Here is a 25,169-nt window from a genome sequence, read left to right on the forward strand (position 1 = left end):
GGACATTTATTAAATGCCTACTATATGCCAGGCACTGTGCTAAGTGCTAAGGATACAAAAAAAAAGACAAAAGACATTTCCTGCCCTCAAGAAGCTTACAACATAATGGGAGAGACATAAGGCGAACAAATATATACAGGTCAAACTATATACAATATAAATAGGAAATCCTTAAAAGAAGGAAGGCACTGGAATTAAGAGAGGTTGGGGAAGGTTTCCTACAGAAGGTGGAATTTTAGTTGGGACTTAAAGGAAGGCAGGAAAGCCAGTAATTGAAGCAGAGCTAGAGAAAATTCTCAGAGCTGAAAGATGGAGCATATCTTGTTAATGAAACAGCCAAGAAGCCAGTATCACTGGATTAAAGAATACATGTTGGGGAATAAGGTTTAAGAAGAGTGGCAGAGTAGGAGGGGACTAGGTTATAAAGGACTTTGAATATCACACAAAGCATTTCGTATTTGCTCAATGACACAATTAATGAAACTATGACTATGTAGGAGCAGTACAGTATAGAAGACAGAGAGATCTGGCCTGTGAGTCAGGAAGATGTGGGTTCAGTGCCAACTGTGGGTAAATACTGGTTGTGTGACCCTAGGTGAGTCATTTATTTATCGTTGCTGAGGTAGTCTTTCTAAGACTGTATAATTTGTAGAACAGTTTATAGATCTACACTAGTAGTAGGAAATTCCAAAACAAATAAAATCACAGACCTAAAAAGAAAAAAGGTATTTTGTAAAAGGAAAATATTTACACAATCACAGTGGTGAATAGACAAAGAATGGAAAAAGAACAGAAAAAGAAAGAGTAACTGGCAAAGTATTATAGATGTCTATATCTTGACAGCCTTTTTAAAGTTTAATTAGCAGTAAATTTAAGTTTATTTGGTTTTGTCATTTAAAGTTGGTTTTACAGTGATTTTTTTAAAATAAAGTATCTAAAAAAGTAAGCCCTGCCAACGTGTAATTCTTGGGAAAAAGCCACCAGGGCAGCCAGCCCTGTGTCCAAGAATAAAAGGGAAAGAACTTTTTGTTACTCAGTTTTTCCCTACTTTGTTATTTGTGAAGGTCCCTTTATTTTTAGCTATAAAAGCTTCTGAGGAGGAAGAGGAATAGGTAACATTTAAGTGTTTCTCACTCATTTTAAGTGTGTGGCATAGAGCACAGCATTATAGATTTAGGACTGGAAGGGCCTTAGAAATCATCTTATCTATCAATTTTCAAAGTGTGGTACAGGAACCCTAGGGGGTACCCTAAATCCTTTCAAGGAGTTCACAAGGTCTAAACCATCATCATTATCCTCATCACCACCACCACCACCACTACTATCATCATCAGTTTTAATTTCTATTATGGCAAATAGAAAGAAATACCTATATAAACAAAAGCCTGTTGGTATTCTCAATAATCTTTAAGAGTATAGGAGTATTGGATGCTATCAGAAAAACCTAGAAAGACTTACATGAGCTGATGCAAAGTGAAATGTGCTATATACAAAATAACAGCAATATTGTAAGATGATCTGCTGCGAATGTCTTGGTTATTTTCAGCAATGCAATGATTCAAGACAACTCTGAAGGACTTATGAAAAATGCAATCCATCTACAGAGAAAAAACTGAGGGTATCTGAATGCAGATAAAAGTATATTTTGTTGTTGTTAGTTCCTTTTTCTAAAGTTTTTTTTTTGTTTGCTATGTTTTGCATGACTGCACTTATATAAAATGTTGAATTGCTTGAGTTCTTAAGGGGGGATAGGGAAGAAGGAAGAGAATTTGGAACACAAAGGGTTTTTTTTTTTTTTTGGTTTTTTGGGTTTTGGGTTTTTTTGCGGGGCAATGGGGGTTAAGTGACTTGCCCAGGGTCACACAGCTAGTAAGTGTCAAGTGTCTGAGGCCTGATTTGAACTCAGGTACTCCTGAATCCAGAGCTGGTGCTTTATCTACTGCACCACCTAGCCACCCCCGGAACACAAAGTTTTAAAAATCAATGTTACAATTTGTTTTTACATGTAAGGTGGGGAAAATCCTAAATAAATAGGTTTTTTTTTTAAAGTATAGGAGTCCTGACAACAGAAAGTTTGAGAATTTTCTCTGAGATAAATGAGGCCCCTAAAGGTAAAGTGATTTGTTTAAATTCACACAATTAATAAATGAGATTGCTAGGAATTTGAATTCATATTTTCTGACTCCAAAACCAACGTTCTGTTTTTGGCTACAATTCGTTTGTAAGTTCCTAAAGAGTAGGGACCACATGTCATACTTCTTGTTCATCTCCTACAATGTTTTAGAGAATATTGAGGTCAATAAAAGTCTACTGACTGATGGCTGGGATGTGGAAAATGGGTTGTCAATGTATGTTTAATTTTTTATTATGAAAATTCAAGTTCAAGTGTTACTTGTTTTAAAAAACATTTTCTGAAATAAGGTAGTCTCTGACTGGTAATTATAAGCGCATAAATACCAAATTAGAAAGAATCTTAAAGGTCATCTTATCCCACCTCCTTCATTTTACAAATGAGAAAACTAAGCCTTGGAAAGGTTAAGGAATTTAACCAAAGTCACACAGGTAACAAGTAGTAAAAAAGGGATCTGAACATGGGCTACCTAACACTACACTCATCTTTCTTTCTGCTATAACATGTTACTTCTCTATCCTTAGACACCAAGAGAATTGATGTTTTGTTTGAGGGTAAAGGGACATGTTTGAACATTTGTTCAGAAATGAAAAAAACAATGTATTGCTTCCATGAAACAGCTGCAGTCAGGTATAGGTTAAATCCAGTCAGGTCAAGAAACATTTATTAAGTATCTAGTATGTGCCAGGCACTAAGTGCTAGGAATACAAAGAAAGGCAAAACCAGTCTCTGCCCTCAAGGGGCTCCCATTCTTTTTTTTTTTTTTAATCTTTTTTTGGGGGGGTGGGGCAATTGGGGTTAATTGACTTGCCCAAGGTCACACAGCTAGTAGTGTCAAGTGTCTGAGGCCGGATTTGAACTCAGGACCTCCTGAATCCAGGGCCAGTGATCTATCCACTGCGCCATCTAGCTGCCCCTAGGGGTTCCCATTCTAACCTGAAACATACAAAGAGCTATGCACAAATAGCCTACAGACAGGATGAAAGACAGGTGATAACATACTGAAGACGCTAGCATTGAGGAGGACTGGGAAAGTCTTTTTTGCAGGAGGTGGGATTTTAGCTGATTCTTGAAGGAAGCCAAGAGGAAGGAGAACATTCCAGGCACTGAGGAGAGTTGGTGACTATGGAGTCAGGAGCCGAAATGTCTTGTATGAGGAATAGCAAGGAAGCCAAATGTTCCTGGTTCATAGAATATGTGGAGGAGAGTAAGGGGAAAGAAGGTATAAGATGAAGTAGCATGTTACAGTAGGAAGAGTGTTGGACTTATGAATCAGGACATTTGTGTCTTGTGTCTTGCAATGGGTCTTGCCATTAATTTACTGTGGATCCTTTAGTGAAACACTTTATATCAGCAGGCCTGAGTTTCTTCCTCTGGAAAATGGACATAAAGAGTTAGATGGGGGACAGCTAGGTGGATAAAGCACCCCCCCTGAATTCAGGAGAACCTGAGTTCAAATTCAGCCTCAGACACATGATACTTATTAGCTGTGTGACCCTGGGCAAGTCACTTAACCTTCATTACCCCACAGAAACAAACAAACAAGCAAAAAGTTATATGGATGAAGTTAGACAAGGTGATCTTTAAGGTCTTTTTCAACTCTAGAGTTTAAGTAAAAGAGAATACATCTAGGTTGATTGTCAGGCCAGTGACATGTAATTTTTACCTTTCTCTCATCTCACCTTTCCGAACTCTTATCTAACCATCCCTCATATTCTACCTACCTCTCAAAGAAGTTTGGAGCTAGAAAAGATCTTGGGGTCATCCAATGTAACCCTTTTATCCCAGCTAATGAAACTGAAAGTTTCCAATTTGAGTCCAAATCAGGAATTTTTGGTCTTTTTTGTGACATGAGTTTCTCTGGCACTCTAATGAATCCCATGGACTCAAAATAATATTTTTAAATACAAAAAATAATTTAAAGACATTTTAAATACATAAATAAAATGTAAATACATAAAATAAAATATACAGAATTATAAAAGAAACAGAAATTATATTGAAATCAGACCCCAGGTTAAGAAACTCTGGTTGAAAACAAGGATGGGAAGATGGCAAAGTAGGTCAGAAATTCCCAGACTCTCCAGATTTCCTCCACAAATAGGCAGAAAATCACCATGAAATGAATGTAGAGCAGCATAAATAAAGGGGTAACCAAAGAAGCAAATGAGTTTATAGACACAATTCACTGGTATTTTTTTAAAATGTCATTCAACACTCTGATCCCACACATTAGAAAAATGGACACATCAGGTACCCATTTCCTACAGAAATGTAAGCTTCTTTCCTTCAATGTAGAGAATCATCCCTGAAACCATGTGGCTACCATGGTATCTTTATATCTTTGTCCATACACACATATCTGATCATACCTTTTATGATTCCCCTTTCTATTCCTTCATCATAAATCCTTACCTTAAGTGCTTTTATCTTTTGCTACTCCCCAGCTGAGTACCTGAGGCACTAAGAGATTAAGCGACTTGCCCAGGCTCACACAGAGAGCTACAAGGGGTCAGAAGCAGAATATAGAATAAAGTCTTCTAGACTTTGAGTCCACTATATCATTTTGGTTCTCATAGAGTAGACTCTTTTTTTTTTCCATGCAATTGAGGTTAAGTGACTTGCCCAGGGTCACACAGCTAGTAAGTCTCAAGTGTCTGAGGCCAGATTTGAACTCAGGTCTTCCTGAATCCAGGGCCGGTGCTCTATCCACTGTGCCACCTAGCTGCCCTTGAGTAGACTCTTAATAAGTACTTGCTGACTTGAATTGAATTTCACCCCTCCTCCTCCAGAAGCAGACTCTTTTTTTATTTTTTTTTTGGTGAGGTAATTGGGGTTAAGTGACTTGCCCAGGGTCATACAGCTAGTAAGTGTTAAGTGTCTGAGGTCGGATTTGAACTCAGGTCCTCCTGAATCCAGGGCCGGTGCTCTATCCACTGCGCCACCTAGCTGCCCCCGAGCAGACTCTTATACTACCATTTCCCCAGCCCTCAGTCAAACAATCAACAAATATCAACAAGTATTTATTAAGTGTCTGCTTAAAGACTGTCCTCCACCTGGTTATCAATTTTTCAGTCATAGATCTGTTTATTACACTTTTTGGATAATAAATTTTAGGCCTTTGTTATTTTAGGCCCAACTAGCCTAAATTTCAATTTAAATACATTTTAAATCTCACTGATTCGGCATCTTTTGTTAAGTCATTTCAATCATGTATGACTCTTCATGACCCCGTTTGGGGTTTTCTTGGCAAAGAGACTGGAGTAGTTTGCCATTTCCTTCTCCAGCTTATTTTACAGATGAGGAAACTGAGGCATATCATGTTAAGTGACCTGCCCAGGGTCATACATCTAGTAAGTGCCTGAGGCTAGATTTGAACTGAGGAAGATGAGTCTTCCCACCTCCAGGTCTAGCACTCTATCTACTATGCCACCTTCCTATCCGCAGCAAGATTATCACCAATGTATTCGTGGATGCAATGTCTCTCTCTTACTGTAATCTAAATTCACGTTAGCTTTTTGGAATATCACTGAGCTAGGTGGCACAATAGAAGGAACACTGGCCCTGAAGTCAGAAATACCCGAGATCAAATCTTGCGTAGACACTGCCTAGCTCTACGACCTTGGTAAGTCACTTTTCTCTCTGTGCCTCAGTTTCTTCATTTTAAAATGGGGGTAATGATAGCACCTACTCCACAAGGTTGTTGTGAGGATCAAATGAATTATCCTATGTGAAGTGTTAATCTGGTGCCCATTTCTGAGGTTTTTGTTTGTTTGTTTGTTTTTCAGGGCAATGAGGGTTAAATGACTTGGCCAGGGTCACACAGCTAGTAAGTATCAAGTGTCTGAGGCCAGATTTGAACTCAGGTCCTCTTGAATCTAGGGCCAGTGCTTTATCCACTGTGACACCTAGCTGCCCCCATAGATAAGTCTTAAAGAGCTATTTGAAATGCATAGAATTTAAATGACTTGCCCAGAATCACTCAGTGTCAGAATAAAGCTTTGAACCAAACTACCCACAGCACTGTATCAGGGTATGTCTCCAATTATAAATGCCTCCCCTTATAAGGAAATCTACTTCTCTTCCCTGTTCCTTCTTTATCTTTTCCTTTCTAAAAAATATTGATTATGATTTCCTCTTCAGAATCAAATGCTAGAGACCAGGTTGAGGCTAATGGATCACATTATTTCAGGAGTTCTGAGATATAGTAGGCCTACAGCAGATTGAGTATCTGCACTGTCTAGCACTAATATCATCAACTCCCAGAAGTGCCTAGGATGAGGGAGTCACCAAGATGCTAGAGCATGGGCAAACTGGCCCAGGATACCAAGGGAGTATCTTTCATCCTAAAGTCCCCTGGGTCAGATAGAAAAGGAAGGGAGGAAGGAAGGAAGGTAGAAAGGGAGGGAGGGAGGAAGAAAGAAGGTATGGAGGGAAGGAGGGAGGAAGGAAAGAAGAAGGAAGGAGAGAGAGAAAAAGAGGGAAAAAAGAAAGAAAAGAAGAAAGACTAAGAAAAAGAGATAAGGGGAAATGTTGTGGGCCCAGAGTACCCCAGAAGTTCTCTGGGGTACATCAAAGAATCTTCTCCTTGAGAAACTAAACCACAGGACAGACACACCTAAAAAGATAAGTGGAACCAGATCAAGATGGAGCTAGCTTCGGGACCACCACCATTCCAGTCTCCCTCACCCCAGGGAGATAAGATTAGGTATGGCTGCTGCCTTTGTGGCCTGAGGAGCAGAGAGATGGCTTGAAAGATCCGAAGCCACCCCTCACCCAACTCCTCCAGCCACCACCAGTAGGGAATGGTCCTCCCTCAATAAGGGAACTTTCCACAGTCAGATGATCACTCCCATCAGTCCTCTATAATAGTATCTGCCTGTCTTCTGCTCAGGGAAATTGGTATCTCAGAACCACACTCTGTGCCATGCCTTCTCTACAAGAGAAGAAGTTCAAGGATTTTTTTCTTGGTTTCCCTTTCCCAGCCCCTAAATAAACTATTATCTTATTCTATTGGATTTGTGTTCAAGAGGGTGTAATTCTTTAAAGAGGAATTCCTAAGGACCCTGAACCCCAAACTCCTATCCCCAAACCCCTACCCTATTTCCCCACAACAGGAAAGAAAGAAAAAAGAAAGGAAGAAAAGAAGGAAGGAGAGAGAGTGAAAGAGCATGCACATGTGCAAGGGAGAGAGGAGAAAGAGAGAGAGAGAGAGAGATTTTATTGGTGTGGGTATTGCCACTATGAACACAGATATCACAAAATTCTTCTAAGACTCAATGATTCAAGTCCTCAAGAGTGGCCTTGACCAAAAAATCCCATCTGTTTCCAGTCAACCATGAACAAAGCATCTCTGGACTTTGCTGGGCTCCTCCTTAGAGTGCACACAGCCTGGAGGTGGTGCTCAGTGCCTTTCCAGTCTGACCCTGTGTGGCAGCTGATGATGATAGCATAGCTCAACTTACTAAGAATTTTCATGTTTATAAAATGCTTGCCTTAAAACAACCCAATAAGGAAAGTAGTACAAGTATTGAATATGGATGGGAGCTGGACCTGGGATTTCATTGAGAAGATCAACAACTTCTCTGTAACTCCGTAAGGCTGTTATCTGCCCAGGGTTACAGAGGCTTGTGTGAGAAGCGAGTCTTTAATCCAGATCTTGGCATAGAGGCTGGCTTTCTATCTAGTATACCATACTGTGAAAATACTTTAAACATCATTTTTCAGATAAGCCTCAGCAAGCTTGAGGGACTTACCTAGGATTACCTAAGTGAGTAATGAGCCAGAAATTGAATGCAGGTCTGCTTGTTTACAAGTTCAAGGAGCTTTCCAGTACACCAGGATACCTCCTATGGAGAATGCCTTCTGCTGCCTCTAACAGCTTCTTAAGTAGCATTTCTTCCATGAACCCTTCACTAGCTATTTTGTCTCATCCTCCCTACTTCAAATAGCTGCCCCTTCAGAACTCTGACTTGCAGAATACTTCACACTTAAGACAAAAGCCAAAGTACTAAATTCCCTGGAAATTTTTTAGTTCCCTTTTTTTCAAGACTGCAGGGTGACAGCCAGCGGAAGGATGCCAGTTCGCTCCTCTTATCTCTTTTCATTTTGTAAAGTGGTGTGTGTGTGTGTGTGTGTGTGTGTGTGTGTGTGTGTGTGTGTGTTTTCCTTTTGCTTGGTGTTGCCAGGAGCACAGCTCACTTCCAAAATGCTCATTACATTGACATTCCAGGTCTTGGTGGGGAAATGGTTTCTTGCTGCCTGATAGACAGTGTGCCAGGAACAGAAAGTACTCGCTTCCAATTCTAACAGTAGCATCAAATTCCCCTAAGATAGACCCAGCTCCCCAGACTCCCATGGTCCCCCTACTGTTTCTCTGTTTCCTCATTTATGTGAGAGGGTTTTTTTATATTTTTGACCAAAGAGTTCAAGAAATTATGCAGATAGCTTTAAACATAATTATAATAATTGATCTTTATGTGGTACTATAAGATTTACAAAGCATTTTGTACTTTAATATCACCTCATAAGATCCTCACAAGAATGTTGTGAGATACGGGTCACAGTTATTGTTCCCTGTATTTTCCAGATGAGGAAACCAAGGATGTAAGTGTCTGAGGCAGGATTGAACCCATAGTATGGGCATAGAGTTCTGGATTTGATGTCATAGGACTTGCGTTCAAATCCATGACCTTAGACAAGTCATGACCTTCCTGATTCTCAGTTTTCTTTTCTCTAAAATGAGGAAGCTAGACTATAAATGACCCATGAGGTCTCTTCCAGCTCCTAACCTAAGATTCTATGATCCTGACTCAGTGTTTACTCTTTCATCCACTAGATTGTGCTGGATAGAGAGGAGAGCTTGGAGCCTGACCAGACCTGGGTTCAAATGCCAACTCTAATGCTAAGTAACAACAACAACAAAAACACCCTTATCCCACCAAAGTGGCTTTAAAGAGCTTTGGGAAGAAACCAAGACTTCTCAGAGATTACATTATGAGAAGCAGCATGAAGTACCCCAAAGAGAGGAAAGAGACTCATATAAACCCAAATGTTCAAAGCACAATTTGTTGTGACCATAGTGTAAAAGGGGTGTCCCATACTCCAACATCAATTAATATAACTAGCAAAATGCTCTATGACCTGATACCTTTATCAGGTGAGAATGCCACTTTGATTGTCACAGAATCAATCAAGCAGTCAAAAGGGTATAAACAAGTGCTGGAAAACTAACTCTAATGAACCAATCTACCAATAAAAGACATAAAATAGTTGTCACCAACCTACTTAATCAATTTAAAAAAGGGTTAAGTGATTTGACCCATGGAATATAATCAGATAATGAAAATATATTAGGATTGGTTGAAAGAATTAGATCCACTTCTGAACCTCTGTATATCAGAGAAGGATAAACTTGTAGGAATATTTCAGCAACTGCTTTGAGAGTACAGCAGGGGTTGAGGGAAAGGAGTGGGGGGGTACAGAGGGAGTATCACACACTGCTAATGATTGTGTCATTGGGGGACACTGAAATAGTAACAAACAATCTAGCAAGGAGCTGAGAGAGGACAAACTAGTCACACTGAGCAAAGGTAGCTTCAAGGAGTATGACTTCTTTGGGGTAGAAATAATGGAAGTTTCGAGATACTCAGAGCCTAACTAAAAGCCATACATACCTCAATGAGGAATTTAAGGAATAAAATTACTCCTATCCAACCAGAACTTGTGAGTTACTACTTCGCTCGATGTGCTCTCTGTGTACATACTTGTGGGAGAATTAATCTGAGACTTTGTGGGAGGTAGATAGAGAGGAGTGTTTTGAACTAACTAGACAGCAAAGTGGATAGAGTGTTGGACCTTGGGTCAGGAAAACTTTAGTTCAAATCCAGCCTCATATACTTACTAGCTTTGTGAGTCTGGGCAAGTCACTTAACCTCTGCTTCTCTCAGTATTCTCATAAAGAAAATAGGGATAATAGCAGCATCTGACTCCAAGGGGTATAAGGGGTATTGTAGTGAAATATATATGACAATAATAATAAAGTACTTCACAAACTTTAGAGAATGGTAAAAAATACTATTTATTGTTATCATTCTCCAATTTTTCTATTATACCTTAATAAATGCTCATTTCTAAAAGTTAATTAATTAAGGCTGCCTAATTGATATCCAATGAATAATCAATGGGGAACACATTGGTGGGGGCTCATGAATAACAGTACTAAAAAAAATCAACCTCTTTTTTTAAACGTAAAAGTATTTTATTTTATCATTTTCCAGTTAAATGCATAAGATTTAGGATACAGACCTAGTATTAGTATTACAGGGTCAAAACTAAAAAATCAACCTCAATCCTTCAAATTTACCCCCTAGAACATTAAGGGTCGAATATATTCAGCCAGTCTCTGGGTCTTTAGCATGACAATTATCATGGGAGTTGGGAAAACAAACTTTTAGGGAAACACTAGAGTAGCAAAGAAGTAGAAATGATGTGACTGTCCATCAGCTAGAGAATGACTGGATACATTATGATATATGAATATAATGGAATATTACTCTACTATGAGAAACTATGCAATGAAAGAGAAAGATATATAGAAATATGGAATGACTTACAAGAACTGATGTAATAAATTAACAGAACAAGGAGAACAATTTATGCAATGACTGTAAGGGGAAGCATTTGTGAAGTACTTAAGAACTCCAGTGAATTCAATGACTACCCATAACTCTAGAAGACTCAGGATGTTATCATGCTTCCCACCTCTTGCAGAGAGGTGGTGAGCCACAGGTGCATACATTTTCAGATTTATTTTATTCAACTATACTTATTGTTACAAAAGAGAGGTTTTATTATTTTGAGGAAGGATAGAAAAAATTAGGAAAAGGCCTGTGGGGGATGGGGAATATTAATGATGTCCAAAAAAGGAAGAAAAGCATGCCAATGAAACATTAAAAATAATACTCAGAAGGGAACAGAATTCAGAAGACATAAAGACAAGAATAATCATGTGGAAATTGTTTAATTAAATTTAATGAATACTTTTAAAAGCTTTTAGGAAAACAAGCTATAATAGAGATTTGTGGTATCATATACAATTCTCTTTTCTGTTATTGTTTGTATGAGAAAATGTTCCTACATATTAATTAGCAAGTCCAAAACAATAAAAAAATTAAAAATAGCTGAGGTAGTCAATATGCAAGAATGAAAAGAGACATAGATTTGAAGTCAAAGGAAACTCAGGCAGAAAAAGGTCAAGTAACTATTCTTCCTGATTCCAGGCCCAGTATTCTACCCCTTGCACCAACCTTCAAATTAAATAAAAGATAAAGTTAGGGGAGGTAGATGAGGCACAAGGAGAATTTTGGGAAATATTGACTTTGAAAAGGATTTCCAAGAGCCCATTAGTTAGATAAACAACCGCCCCTTTGAGTCATTACTGTTTTTTATAACATTCTACCTCCAAGTTTCCTTTTTTCCATGTTGTATAGTCAACAATCACTCAATAAGCATTTATCAAGCAATTACTTTGTACCCATTTCATTTAAGCTGATATCTGTACATACTCTCTCCCTTGGTTGAATATAAGTTCCCCAAGGACAGAAAGTTGCATTTTTTCTTGTTATTTCCATTGGCAAACAAAGTACCAAGCACATAATAGGCACTTAATATTTTGCTTAGCAGCATCAGTTCTTATGTCTTCCCATGCCTCCTTCTATTCTTCATATTCATCATTTTGTATGACGAGAATATTCTGTTACATTCACATACCTCAGTTTGTTTATTCCCCAATATGTATCTGATGTTTCTATTTTGTTTTTGCTTCAAAAAGTATTTCTGTATACTGTAAATATTTTATTGTACATGAAACATTTCTTTCTCTCTTTAACATGCTTTAAGTATATGCTTAACACTGGGATTTCTGGATCAAAGATATGGACATGACATGAGGCCAAGATGGCGGAGGAAAGACATTAAGCTCACAGGGCTCCTGATACAATAACCTCAAAAATAGCAATAAAAGAACCCTTGGGACAGAAAAACACACAAAAATACGGGCTTAGAGGGCCGTGCTGGGCCAGGAATAAAGCTTAACCCCACAATCAGGCCAACACACCAGCCAGAGGAATTTGCCCCAGTGCCTCTGAATTGGCTACAGCACTGGCGTCTTCTGGAACCGAGCACGCAGTCAGACTGAACGACTGGCCTGGGGTGGATAAGTGCAGGGCTACCAGTGGATTGGGGGAAGGATTTGACTGTCCCACCACAGCGGGCAACCAGGAAGAAATCCTGAGGGGCGGGAGACTCAGGTGGGGGAAGGGAGCAGGGAAGCAGTCTCATCGGAAGCTGAGAACCACACCACAAAAAGCTTTGCTGGTTGGTTTCTTAGTAAATAGGCCTGAGGTTAGATCTGGAACTGAGAACAGGCCAGGTGAGATTAAAGCCTGCCCCCCCTTAACCAAAAACACCTGGGACCCTCTGAAGCTGAGAACAGGAGTGGAGCCAAGAAGCAGCCCCACCCCCCCACCCACCCCCCACCCCCCACCCCGCAGTGGAGAGTTTAAAATCAAGTGAAAGCAAGGCCAGGCAGGCTTAGAAGAAGCCCAACCATCCCCCAGGCCACACTGTAGCTTGAACAGTGTGTCCTGGAAGCAACACCACACTTAAAGAAGGAGTTAAAAGCCAAGAAATAGTAAGCCAGGATGAGCAGGCACAGAAAGCAGAAGACCATCGAAAACTTCTTTGGGGGAAAGGTGGACCACAATACAACCTCAGAAGAAGAAGATAATAACAGGGTCAAAGCTCCAACATCCAAAGCTTCCAAGAAAAATATGAACTGGTCTTAGGCCGTGGAAGTTCTCAAAAGGGACTTTGAAGAGAAAGTAGGAGAAATGGAAAGAAGATGTAGAGAAAAGGAGAAAAGAATGGAAAGGGAAATGAGAGCGATGCAGGATAGTGATGAGAAAAAAGTCAACAGTTTGAAAAGCCAAATGGAAAAGGAGATTAAAAAACTGTCTGATGAAAATAACTGCCTAAGAATTAGGATTGAACAAATGGAAGCTAGTGAATTTATGAGAAACCAAGACACAGTAAAGCAAATCCAATTGAATGAAAAAATAGAGGGCAGTGTGAAATATCTTCTTGGAAAAACAGCTGGCCTAGAAAATAAATCTAGGAGAGATAATTTGAAAATCATTGGACTACCTGAAAACCATGACCAAAACAAAAGCTTAGACACCATCCTCCAAGAGATCATGAGGGAAAATTGCCCTGATATTCTAGAAGCAGAAGCTAAAATAGACATTGAAAGAATCCACCGATCACCTCCAGAAAGAGATCCCAAAAGGAAAACCTCCAGGAATATTATAGCCAAATTCCAGAACTCCCAGGTCAAGGAGAAAATACTGCAAGCAGCTAGAACAAAGGAATTCAAATACTGTGGAGCTCCAATAAGGATAAAGCAAGATCTAGCAGCTTCTACATTAAAGGACCAAAGGGCATGGAATATGATATTCCAGAGGGCAAAGGAACTGGGACTTCAGCCAAAAATCACATACCCAGAAAAATTGAGTATAATTTTTCAGAGGTAAAAATGGGATTTCAATGAGAAAGAGGTCTTTCAAGCATTTGTGATGAAAAGACCTGAACTGAATAGAAAATTTGACTTTCAAATACAAGATCCTGGAGAAGCATAAAAAGGTAAACAGGAAAAAGACTTCATGAGGGATATTAAAAGATCAAACTGTTTACATTCCTACATGGGAAGATAATACTTTGAAATCATAAGAACTATCTCAAGAAATTCAGGAGCAGCTGGGTGGTGCAGTGGATGGAGCGCCGGCCTTGGACTCAGGAGAAACTGAGTTCAAGTGTGACCTCAGACACTTGACAATTAATAGCTTTGTGACCCTGGGCAAGTCGGTTGGTCCCGGTTGCCTCACCAAAAAACAAAACAAAACAAAACAAAACAAAACAAAACAAAAATTCTTCACAAGAAATTCACAGAAGATAGGGCTAACCTGAATATGAAGGGATGATATCTGTAAAGCATTTATGTCTTGTTCTTTGTAGGGCAAACAGGGAGGGGTGTCTTATGTCTGGGGCTGGATTTGAGCTTGGGGGGCCTCCTGGGTCCAGGGCTAGTCCTTTGTCCACTGTGCTACCTAGCTAATCCATGATGACATCATTAAAATAGGGTTGAAGTGTAGGAGGAATAAACTGGGGGAGGGAGAAGGGGAGAGATGCTCTGGGGAGAGTTATTTCACATAAAGGAAACAAGAAGAAAGCTTATGGAGAAGGGTAGACGAGGGGGAAGGAGTTGAGGAGTGAGTGAACCTTAATATCACCATAATTGGCTCAAAGAAGGACTAACATACATACTCAAGTAGGTATAGTAATATACTTTTGCCCTGGGGGCATGGAGGGAGAAAGGGGGAGGGGGAGAAGGGAAGGAGGAAAGGGCAGATTCAGGGAGAGAGCAGTAAAAAGCAAAACACTTTCAAGGAAGATGACGATGTTCTGCATTACTGCACCGGTATGACATACTGAATTGCTTGAGCTCATAGGGAGGGTTGAGGAGGGAAGGAGAAAGAAAATATTTAGAACACAGAATTAGCTCAGGGACCCTGATCTCATTGGAGTGGGCTCATGGAGGGAATAGCTTTCATACCCAATTGGGAGGAACAATCTATTTAACCCTACAGGAAAATAGGAGGGAAAGAGGACAAGGAAGGAAGGGTGAAAAAAGGGAGTGCAGAGCAAGAGAGAGGATAGTCAGAAGTAAGGCACCTCTGAGGAGGAATAGGTATAAAGAAGATAGAGTAAATGTCATGGGAAGGGAGTGGGATGGAGAGAAATAGTTATGATGATTGATTATAATGGCAAAATGTATGGTACCTACTTTGCTGGGCTTTTGTGAAGAATATTCTCTGTCAAGCTTAAGGTACTATATAGAGGTTGTGATGAATAGGATGCTATCGGGAAAACCTGGAGAGACCTACATGAGCTGAAGCAGAGTGAAATGTACTGTATACAAAATAACAGCAATAGTGGGGGATGATCTGCTGGGAAGCATGTGGTTGCTTTCAGCAAGGCAATGAGCCAGTGTAACCCTGAGGGACTTATGAAGATTTCAGTCCATCTGCAGAGAAAGAACTGATAGTATCTGAAAACAAATGGAAACACATTTTAAAAAATTGTTTTTCATTTCCTCTTTGACAATTCCTGAATCTGAAGTTTTGAGTTTTTTGACTGTTTTCTCTCACAACTAGCTAATATGGGAATTTTTCCATGACTACTCATGTATAACTTATTTTGAATTGATTGAGTTCTTGTGGGTGGGGGGTGGGAATGGAAGGGGGAGGAGAAGTTGGAACACAAAGTTTTTTTAAAAATTAATGTTAAAATTGTGTTTTTACATATATTTTGGAAAATAAAATTCTATTCAGAATAAAAAAATTTTTTTTAAAGATATGGACATTTTAGTCTCTTTTTTGAGCCTTTTGGTGGCCCTTCTTTGAGTGTCTAGCTAAAGCTAGCAATTACCCTCCTATGGCAACAGACATGGTCTCTCCACATTTTTCTCCACTTAAAAACAACAAAAAAACTATCTCCTAAACTTTAGGACTGGATCTTGGAGCCAAAGTAAATTTGTTGGACCCTGAGCTCACTGGGTTTTCCTAGAGACTCTGAAATTTCCCTTCTTCAGCCCATTTCATGGAGAGTTATGTGCCTGAAAGGACTTATTTTAAGGTAACTTAAAAGTGAAATGTCATGAGCAAAGTCTATGACCTATGATTTTAAAGTTCTAGCTATTGGTTTATAAGACCATGTCTGTTTCCTTCTGGAATGGGAACTTCTCAAAGTGTTTGAACTTTGTGGGGACTAATGTGCTCTCACACCCAGCATTCTCATCCAGGAATTTGATCAGTTTTTCTTTTTGAAACTACTGTATTTATTGTCATTCTCAGTATTATCATATCATCATATTTACTTGTGTTACAGGCAGCTCCCAACATGAAATACACTTTTTCTCATGCATGGGGAAGATTGACTGCATCAGTCAGGGAACAGGAGGCAATCTTAGCATCTGCTATGTTACCAGAGTAAGGTTTAAGCTGAGAGATAAGAAATGCTAATGAATTGGTCAGAATGGAGCAGCACCTTATCTCAGTGGAGGCCATAATTAGAGTTGAAAATGGAAGGCCCAAATGAACTCTGAATGATACCCTTGGAATACAATTTCAGAAGCATGAGCCAAGTCATGGAGGCTAGCCAATCTTTCTTTAAGTGCTGAGGCTGCTAGTATATTATTAAAGTCATCATTTTCTTGGTGTAGTAGCTGGTCGACTAGCCTTGAAACCAGAAAGACTTGGGTTCAAACAACACCTCAGATGTTTACTAGCTGTATGTGTTGAGGCAAGTCACTTAACCACCTGGGTTCTAATTTTGTCATCTGTAAAATGAGATGGTTGGACTTAATGACCTTGAGGGTCCACTCCAGCTTTTTGTGTGTGTGTGTGTGTGAGAAGCAATGGGGGTTAAGTGACTTGCCCAGGGTCACACAGCTAGTTAAGTGTCAAGTGTCTGAGGCCTGATTTGAACTCAGGTCCTCCTGACTACAGGGCCAGTGCTCTATCCACTTTGCCACCTAGCTGCCCTCCACTCCAGCTTTAAACCTATAATCCCATGTATGTTTCTTCAAAGAATCCTGCATGGATTAAGTGGCTTGATTTCACTTAGTTACTGACATAAGATAAAGGGAGTATCCCCAAATCACAGAATCTGAGAGTTAGAGGGGAGCTTGGCAGCCATCTAGTCCCACCTGTGAGAAAATAATGGGGTTTTGGGACTCCCAGAGGCCCCCACTCAAGGACCTATCCCAGAGAACCTTACCTGACCTTTCTTAAGGCCAGCCCAGAGTCAGGAGAATTTCAAAGGAAATGTAGTTGGACCTTGGACTGTGAATACAGACAATAGAGGTTTTGGGGTTTTTGTTTTTGTTTTTGCAGGGCAATGGGGATTATGTGACTTGCCCAGGGTCACACAGCTAGTAAGTGTCAAGTGTCTGAGGCCAGATTTGAACTCAGGTCCTCCTGAATCCAGGGCCGGTGCTTTATCCACTGCGCCATCTAGCTGCTCCTGACAATAGAGGTTAAAACCACACTTACCTGAAAGCTTTTCCCCTCAGAGGGTCTGCCCTCCATACTCTGACATAAGCACATACTGCGCCCGACCACCCTCAAGTCCAGTAAACGAATAGATTTGAATGATGCTAGCCAATTCATTTTGAGCAGTGTGGAAGGGCCAGTTCTCCTCCTGACCTCAGAGATCTTAAGCTCATGTGGTCAGTTCTCTGGGCTTTGGGACATGGAAGGAGCAGCCACGTGGCCCATATTCTCTCTCTCTCTTGGCCCTGGAATGCTGGAGGAAGCAGAGGAATTTTTACTAGCTTTTTATCCTAGATAGGCCTTCTGATCTTTCAGAGCCATGTGCTCTATCTTTACTAATATTTAATTTGCTTTAATAAGTGCTTAATGCCCCAAACTGATGCTATAGACTCTAATTTCTAAGTAGCAATATATTAGAAAGCTCAGCTAAGTTCCCTACAACTTGGGCACTCTCATAAATTTTTTAATGCCACATACCCACATATAAAAGAAATCTCCACTATAACAAACTCTACAAATAATCCTACAGGATTAGCAGACTTCCAGGGGCAAAGCTAAAATGGCTGAGGGAAGATATTAAAAACACATAGCTCCTGACACAATTACCCCCAAAACAGCAATAAAACAACTCCTGGAGCAGCAAAACCCACAAAAATACAGGCTAAGCTTATTTTCCAGCCAAAGACAGATTAGAGGGGGCCATGCTGAGCTGTGAGCAGATTCCAACTCCATGATAATGCCCACATGGAGCCCAGGCACACTACACCAGAAGAACTTAACCCTAAGCCTCCAAATCAATTGTAGCACCGGCGTCTTCTGGAACTAAGGTTATGGTTGGGTGGGAGGGCTGAATGGCTGGCCTGGGAGGTGGAAAATACAGGGGTGTCTGTGGGACCTACGGAGGAATTCAGCCATCCCACCCTAGCAGAGAACCAGGAAGAAATCTTGAGTGGCAGGAGGTCCAGGTGGGGGAAGGAAATAGGCTTATCAGAGCTAAGAACCACCACAGCACACACAGTTGTGCTGGCTGGTTAATTAGCAAGTTGGCTTGAGGTTATCTTCAGACCAGAGAACAGTCCAGGTGAGAGAAAAACCTGCCCTCCCTCAAACCGAAACACCTGGGACCCTCTGAATATTGGGACAGTATAGCTTGGAAGTAAAGCCCCACTGTAAGAGGGAGTTAAAAATCAAGTAAAAGATGGCAATATGAGCAAGCAAAGAAAGTTGAGAACTATAGAGTTTCTTTAGCCACAAGGAATATTGAGGTGCACCCTTAGAAGAGGATAACAACCTCAGGATCCCTACATCCAAAGCTTCCAAGAAAAATATGAATTGGTCTCAGGCCATGGGAGCCCTCAAAAGGGACTTTGAAGAGAAAGTAGGAGAGCTAGAAGGAAAATTCAGAGAGGTGGAGGTAAGAATGGAAAAAGAAATGAGAGCAATGGAGGAGAGTCATGAGAAAAAAGTCAACAGCTTGAAAAACCAAGTGGAAAAGGAGATACAAAAGCTCTCTGAAGAAAATTATTGCCTAAAAATGAGGATTGAATAAATGGAAGCTAGTGACTTCATGAGAAAACAAGACACAGTAAAGAAAATCCAAATGAATAAAAAATAGAGGGCAATATGAAATATCTCCTTGGAGAAACAGCTGACCTGGAAAATAGATACAGGAGAGATAATTTGAAAATCATTGGACTATCTGAAAACCATGACCAAAATAAGAGTTTAGACAGCATCTTCCAAGAAATCATCAGGGGAAATTGTCCTGATATTATAGAAACAGAAGGTAAAATAGAAATTGAAAGAATCCACCAATAACCTCCTGAAAGAGATCCCAAAAGGAAAATTCCCAAGAATATTATAGCAAAATTCCAGAGCTCCCAGGTCAAGGAGAAAATATTGCAAGTAACTAGAAAAAAGGAATTAAAATACTATGGAGCTACAATAAGGATAAAACAAGCTCTAGCAGCATCTACATTAAAGGACTGGAGGGCATGGAATATGATATTCCAGAGGGCAAAGGAACTTAGACTACAGCCAAGAATCACGTACCCATCAAAACTGTTTATAATCTTTCAGAGGAAAAAATGGGACTTCAATGAAAAAGAGGACTTTTAGGCATTTGTGATGAAAAGGCCTGAACTGAATAGAAAATGTGACTTTCAAATACAAGACCCTAGAGAAGCATAAAAAGGTAAACAGGAAAAATAAATCATGAGGGATATTAAAAGATTAAACTATTTACATTCCTACATGGGAAGAAAATACTTTGAACTCATAAGAACTTTCTCGGTATTAGGGTAGCTGAAAGGAATACACTTAGACAGAGGACAAAGGTCTGAACTGAATATGAAGGGATGGTATCTGTAAAGCACTTATTTTTTGTTTATCCTTATTTTTTGTGTAGCAGGCAAGGTGGGAAGTTTTATGTCTGGGGCTGGTTTGGGGCTCAGGGCCTTCTGGGTCCAGGGCTGTTGCTTTGTCCACTGTGCCACCTAGCTAAACCATGATGACATCTTTAAAATAGGGTTGAGTGGTAGGAGGAATGCACTGGGGGAGGGGGAAGGGGAGAGATGGACTGGGGAGAGGTAGCTCACATGAAGGAAATAAGAAAAAAGTGTATGGAGGGGAGGGGAAGAGGGGGAAGGAGTGGGGGAGTGAGTGAATGTTACAATGATCACAATTGGCTCAAAGAGGGAATAACATACATACTCAAGTGGGTCTAGTAATATATTTTGCCCTGAGAGAAAGTGGGAGGGAAAGGAGATGGGGGGGGGGGTCAGAGAAGATGGAAAGGAAGGAAGGGCAGATTGGGGGAAGGAGCAATTAAAAGCAAAACACTTTCGGGGAAGGTGAAGATGTTCTGCATAATTGCACATGTATGACATATTGAATTGCTTGATTTCATAGGAAGGGTTGAGGAGGGAAGGAGGAAGAAAAATTCAGAGCATAGAATTAGCTCAAAAGACCTTAACCTCATCAGAGTGGGCTCAAGGAGGGAATAACATACACACCCAATTGGGAGGAGCAATCTATCTAACCCTACAAGAAAGTAGGAGGGGAAGAGAATAAGGAGGGAAGGGTGAAAGAAGGGAGGGCAGAGTGAGGGAGGAGACAGTCAGAAGCAAAACAGTCAGAAGGTAAAAGAAGATAAAAATAGAGTAAATATCATGGGAAGGGAATAAGATGGAGAGAAATAGTTATGACGATTGACTATAATGACAAAACATATGGTACCTACTTTGCTGGGCTATTGTGAAGAAAATTCTTTATCAAGTTTAAGGTACTATATAAAAGTTTTGATGAACAGGATGCTATCAGAAAAACCTGGAAAGACCTACATAAACTGAAGCAGAGTGAAATATACTATATACAAAACAAGAACAATAGTGTAAGATGATCTGCTGGGAAGCACATGGTTATTTTCAGTGATTCAGTAATCCAATATAGCTCTGAAGGGCTTATGAAGATTGCAATCTCTCTACAGAGAAAGAACTGATGGTGTGTGAAAACAGACTGAAGCATATTTTTTCACAGTTCCTTAATCTGAAGTTTTGTTTTTGTCTGTTTTTTCTCACAACCTCACTAACATGGAGATCTTTTCCATGACTGCTCATGTATAACTTATATTGAATTGCTTGAGTTGTTGGGGGGGGGAAGGGAGGGAGGGGAAGATGTTGGAACACAAAGTTTTAAAAATTTGATGTTAAAATTTGTTTTTACATGTAATTTGGAAAATAAAATTCTAAACAGAAAAAAAAATCCTATAGTCTCTGCTTGAATATTTCAAAAGAGGAGGAAATCATGGCCCATCATCTCCCAAATAAGTCCATTTAACTTCTGGACAGGTCTAATTTTATAGAAAACTATTGTTTCCCCTGACATTAAATTTAAATTTGAATCTTTTCAAATTTTACCCATCCTTCCTTATTCTGCTCACAGGGGCCTAACAGAACAAATCTAATAGGACAAGTTTCTACGTGGCAGCCCTTTAAATACTTGAAGACAGCTATCATGGTGTCTCTACTGATTGAAGGTAAGCTTCTCAGGAACAAAACTGTTTCTTTTTTTAATCTTCATTCATTTTTTATCCCTAGTGTCTAGTATAGCATCTGGCACAAAGCAATGCTTAATAAATACTTATTTGGTTGAATTGTTGATCAATAGCTACAATCTAATTCACTCCAACAAATAATTATCCAACCACTGTGCTTATCCATCCTCTTCAAAGATGGTTTACTAACAGTTATTGTAATAAACTAAAAGGTATCATGGTTTAGGGCAGGGGTTGTCAAAGTATGGTCCATGAACTCCTGGTGGTTCCTCAAAACCTTTCCAGGATAATTTGAGGTCAAAATTGTTTTCATAATAGTAATAAGATGTTATTTGTCTGTTACAATATTCCTCCCTTTCCCAACTACACTATCTGTGTGAGGTTAGACTTTTCTTAAATCTTAACCAAAACAGCATATTACAACAAATTGGAAGCAGAAGCAGACATGAGAATCCAACTCTTTTCCACTATGTCAGACATTAAAAAGATTTTCAAAAAGATATAAAACAATGAGACTCTTCTCACTAATTTTTTGTTTTGGAAGATAGAGTCACTTCTCATGAAAATATGTTATGTTAACATGTAAAGTGTTTATTATTGTTATTGGACCTGGAGTCAAGAAGACCTAAGAACACTTCATGTTTATCTCCTGATTAAGTTCTGGCTGCTTTCTATTTAAAGAGTCTGACTTTTGGCAACCTTACCTTTCAGACTTCTTGTGGAGTAGAAGTGATGGCTTGGAAGAAACAACTCAATTCTTCACTCCTGTCTGCCAGGCTGGTCTGTTAGCTGGTGGCATTTACCAACCAGTCCAGAAGACAGGGATAATATGAGATGTTTTTTGAAATCCACCTGCTATTCAATTGACACCTCCCCCTTCAAAATTCTCATAGTACCATAGCCAGCTCTCTAAACCAGAGAGAGATGTTGATGGCAGCTAGGCTGTCTAAGGAGTCACTGGCACCTTAGGCATTGGTGACTTGCTGCAAAAGAGCTATGGTAGAGAGTGCACCTAGACACCAAAGCAGAAGCTGGAAGAATGAAACACATCGGGACCTTTCCATTTCATTTTATATGGTTTGGCTTAGTAGTATTAATAGCAATGAGAATTCAGGTGCTATAATTCCATTCCAAAAATATTAAATGCACAATGCATTGGGGCTAGAAACAAAGATTTAAAAAAAGGAAAAAGAGAAAGTCCTTTCCCTTCTTAACGTCTGAATCATAGATGAGAGAGAGAGAGAAAGAGGTGATAAATAGATAGGTAGGTAGATAGATAGATAGACAGACAGACAGACAGACAGACAGATAGACAGAAAAATACAGCTATGGAGAGTATGTATTTTTATATTACTTCCATTTTCAAATCTAATACATTGTTCTTTGTCTCATGACTAGGTATGTAAATCGAATCAAGGTCGTCAGTTTGGTTCCATGCAAACCTACTCCTCACAGAGAACCCACAATTCCCTATATACTTTACATTGTTGTTCAATTATTTTCTAGTCATATCCTACTCTCCATGGCCCCATGTGGGGTTTTCTCAGCAGAGATTGCAGAGTAGTTTGCCATTTCCTTCTCCAACTCATTTTGAAGATGAGGAAACTGAGGCCAGCAGGCTTAAGTGACTGGCTCAGCATCAGACAGTTAGTAAGTGTCTGAGGCCAGATTTAAACTCATGAAGGTGAGTCTTTCTGACTTTAGGCCCAACACTCTATTCATTGTGCCATCTAGCTGACCTACACTTTACATTAGAATCAGGCTTTTCTATTCTTCTATTTGATCTTGTTAGGAGATCTCTCTTTTACTCTCAACAAACTTGACTGGAGTTCATTCTAACCCATGAGGTACTTGTTTCATGGACCCCTTTAGCAGCCTGGTGAAGACTAAGGATCCATTCTCAGGATAATGTTGAAAATCAAGAACCAAGTTTGAATCCTACCTCAGACATTTATTGTGTGACCCTTGACAAGTTCACAAAGGGAATTGATTATATTGAAATGCAATTCTTAAAATATATTTTTCAAAAAAGTTTATTGACCACAAGTTAAGAGCACATATAAAGATTGCTGATCAAGGCACTTTGGAAACCATTTAAGAGAATAGCCATCTTTCAGATGCTGCTGAAAGGATGGAAAAGTCATATTTAATGTCATAAAATAAACAACTCACATAAAGGTCAGTATTTCCTTTCCATTTTTCAATATCTGAGGGGACCATTAGCCAGAAACAAAGGTGTGGAATGGACCTTGTCAGCCAGTTTCCCCTATCCTGGCCCTTCAGAATATTTCAGCAGCAAAACAAGACAGAACTTTTCTTCTTTTCTTCCTTTTTTTCTTTGTCAGAAATGAAACCAGTAATACTAAGTCTTCACCAGAAGAGGTAAAGATGAGCATTAAGCCAAATGGATAGATTGAGTGTATTTCAGATGGCAGCATAGGAATGATCTTCATTAAAAGAGAGACCTGGTGGGGGCAGCTAGGTAATGCAGGCCCTGGATTCAGGAGGACCTGAGTTCAAATCTGGCCTCAGACACTTGACACTTACTAGCTGTGTGACCCTGGGCAAGTCACTTAACCCTCATTGCCCTGCATAGAGAGAGAGAGAGAGAGAGAGAGAGAGAGAGAGAGAGAGAGAGAGAGAGAGAGAAAACTCATAGTCAAACTAATGTGAAGAAACCCTTGAACCAACTTAATCAAAAAGAAATGCAAAGGAAAATAGGGGAAACCCCTATTGAATAATTTAGTAGATCTGAGAGAGTATAAATAAGTATAGAAGCAAGTCTAATGCAGTGGGAGCAAAGGTACCTCAGTTCAAGCCAAAACTAAGCTACCAAGCAGTTGTAGGGACTTCTGACAAATCACTTCATCTTTTTAGGCTTCCATTTTCTCATCTGTGTAATGAAGTTGGACTAGACCAAAGTCTAACCTGGAGCTCATGAATTTTAAGATAGATAGATAGATAGATACATACATACATACATACATACATACATACATACATACATACATAGATACATACATAGATACATAGATAGATACATAGATATAGATAGATACATAGATACATAGATAGATACATAGATAGATACATACATACATACATAGATACATAGATAGATAGATAGATAGACAGACAGATAGATAGATACATAGATACATAGATAGATACATAGATAGATAGATAGATACATAGATACATAGATACATAGATAGATACATAGATAGATACATAGATACATAGATAGATACATAGATAGATACATAGATACATAGATAGATACATAGATACATCGATACATCGATACATAGATAGATACATAGATACATAGATAGATACATAGATACATAGATAGATTAGATAGATAGGTAGATAGATAGATGATAGATAGATAGATAGATAGATAGATAGATAGATAGATAGATAGATAGATAGATAGATAGATAGATAGATGCATACATAGATACATAGATAGATACATAGATACATAGATAGATAGATACATAGATAGATACATAGATACAAAGATAGATACATACATAGATACATAGATACATAGATACATAGATACATAGATACATAGATACATAGATACATAGATACATAGATAGATAGATAGATAGATAGATAGATAGATAGATAGATAGATAGATAGATGCATACATAGATACATAGATAGATACATAGATACATAGATAGATACATAGAGACATAGATACATAGAGACATAGATAGATAGAGACATAGAGACATAGAGACATAGATAGATACATAGATACATAGATACATAGATACATAGATACATAGATACATA

Source organism: Dromiciops gliroides, chromosome 2 (genome assembly GCF_019393635.1).
Source record: "Dromiciops gliroides isolate mDroGli1 chromosome 2, mDroGli1.pri, whole genome shotgun sequence".
Classification (NCBI taxonomy): domain Eukaryota; kingdom Metazoa; phylum Chordata; class Mammalia; order Microbiotheria; family Microbiotheriidae; genus Dromiciops; species Dromiciops gliroides.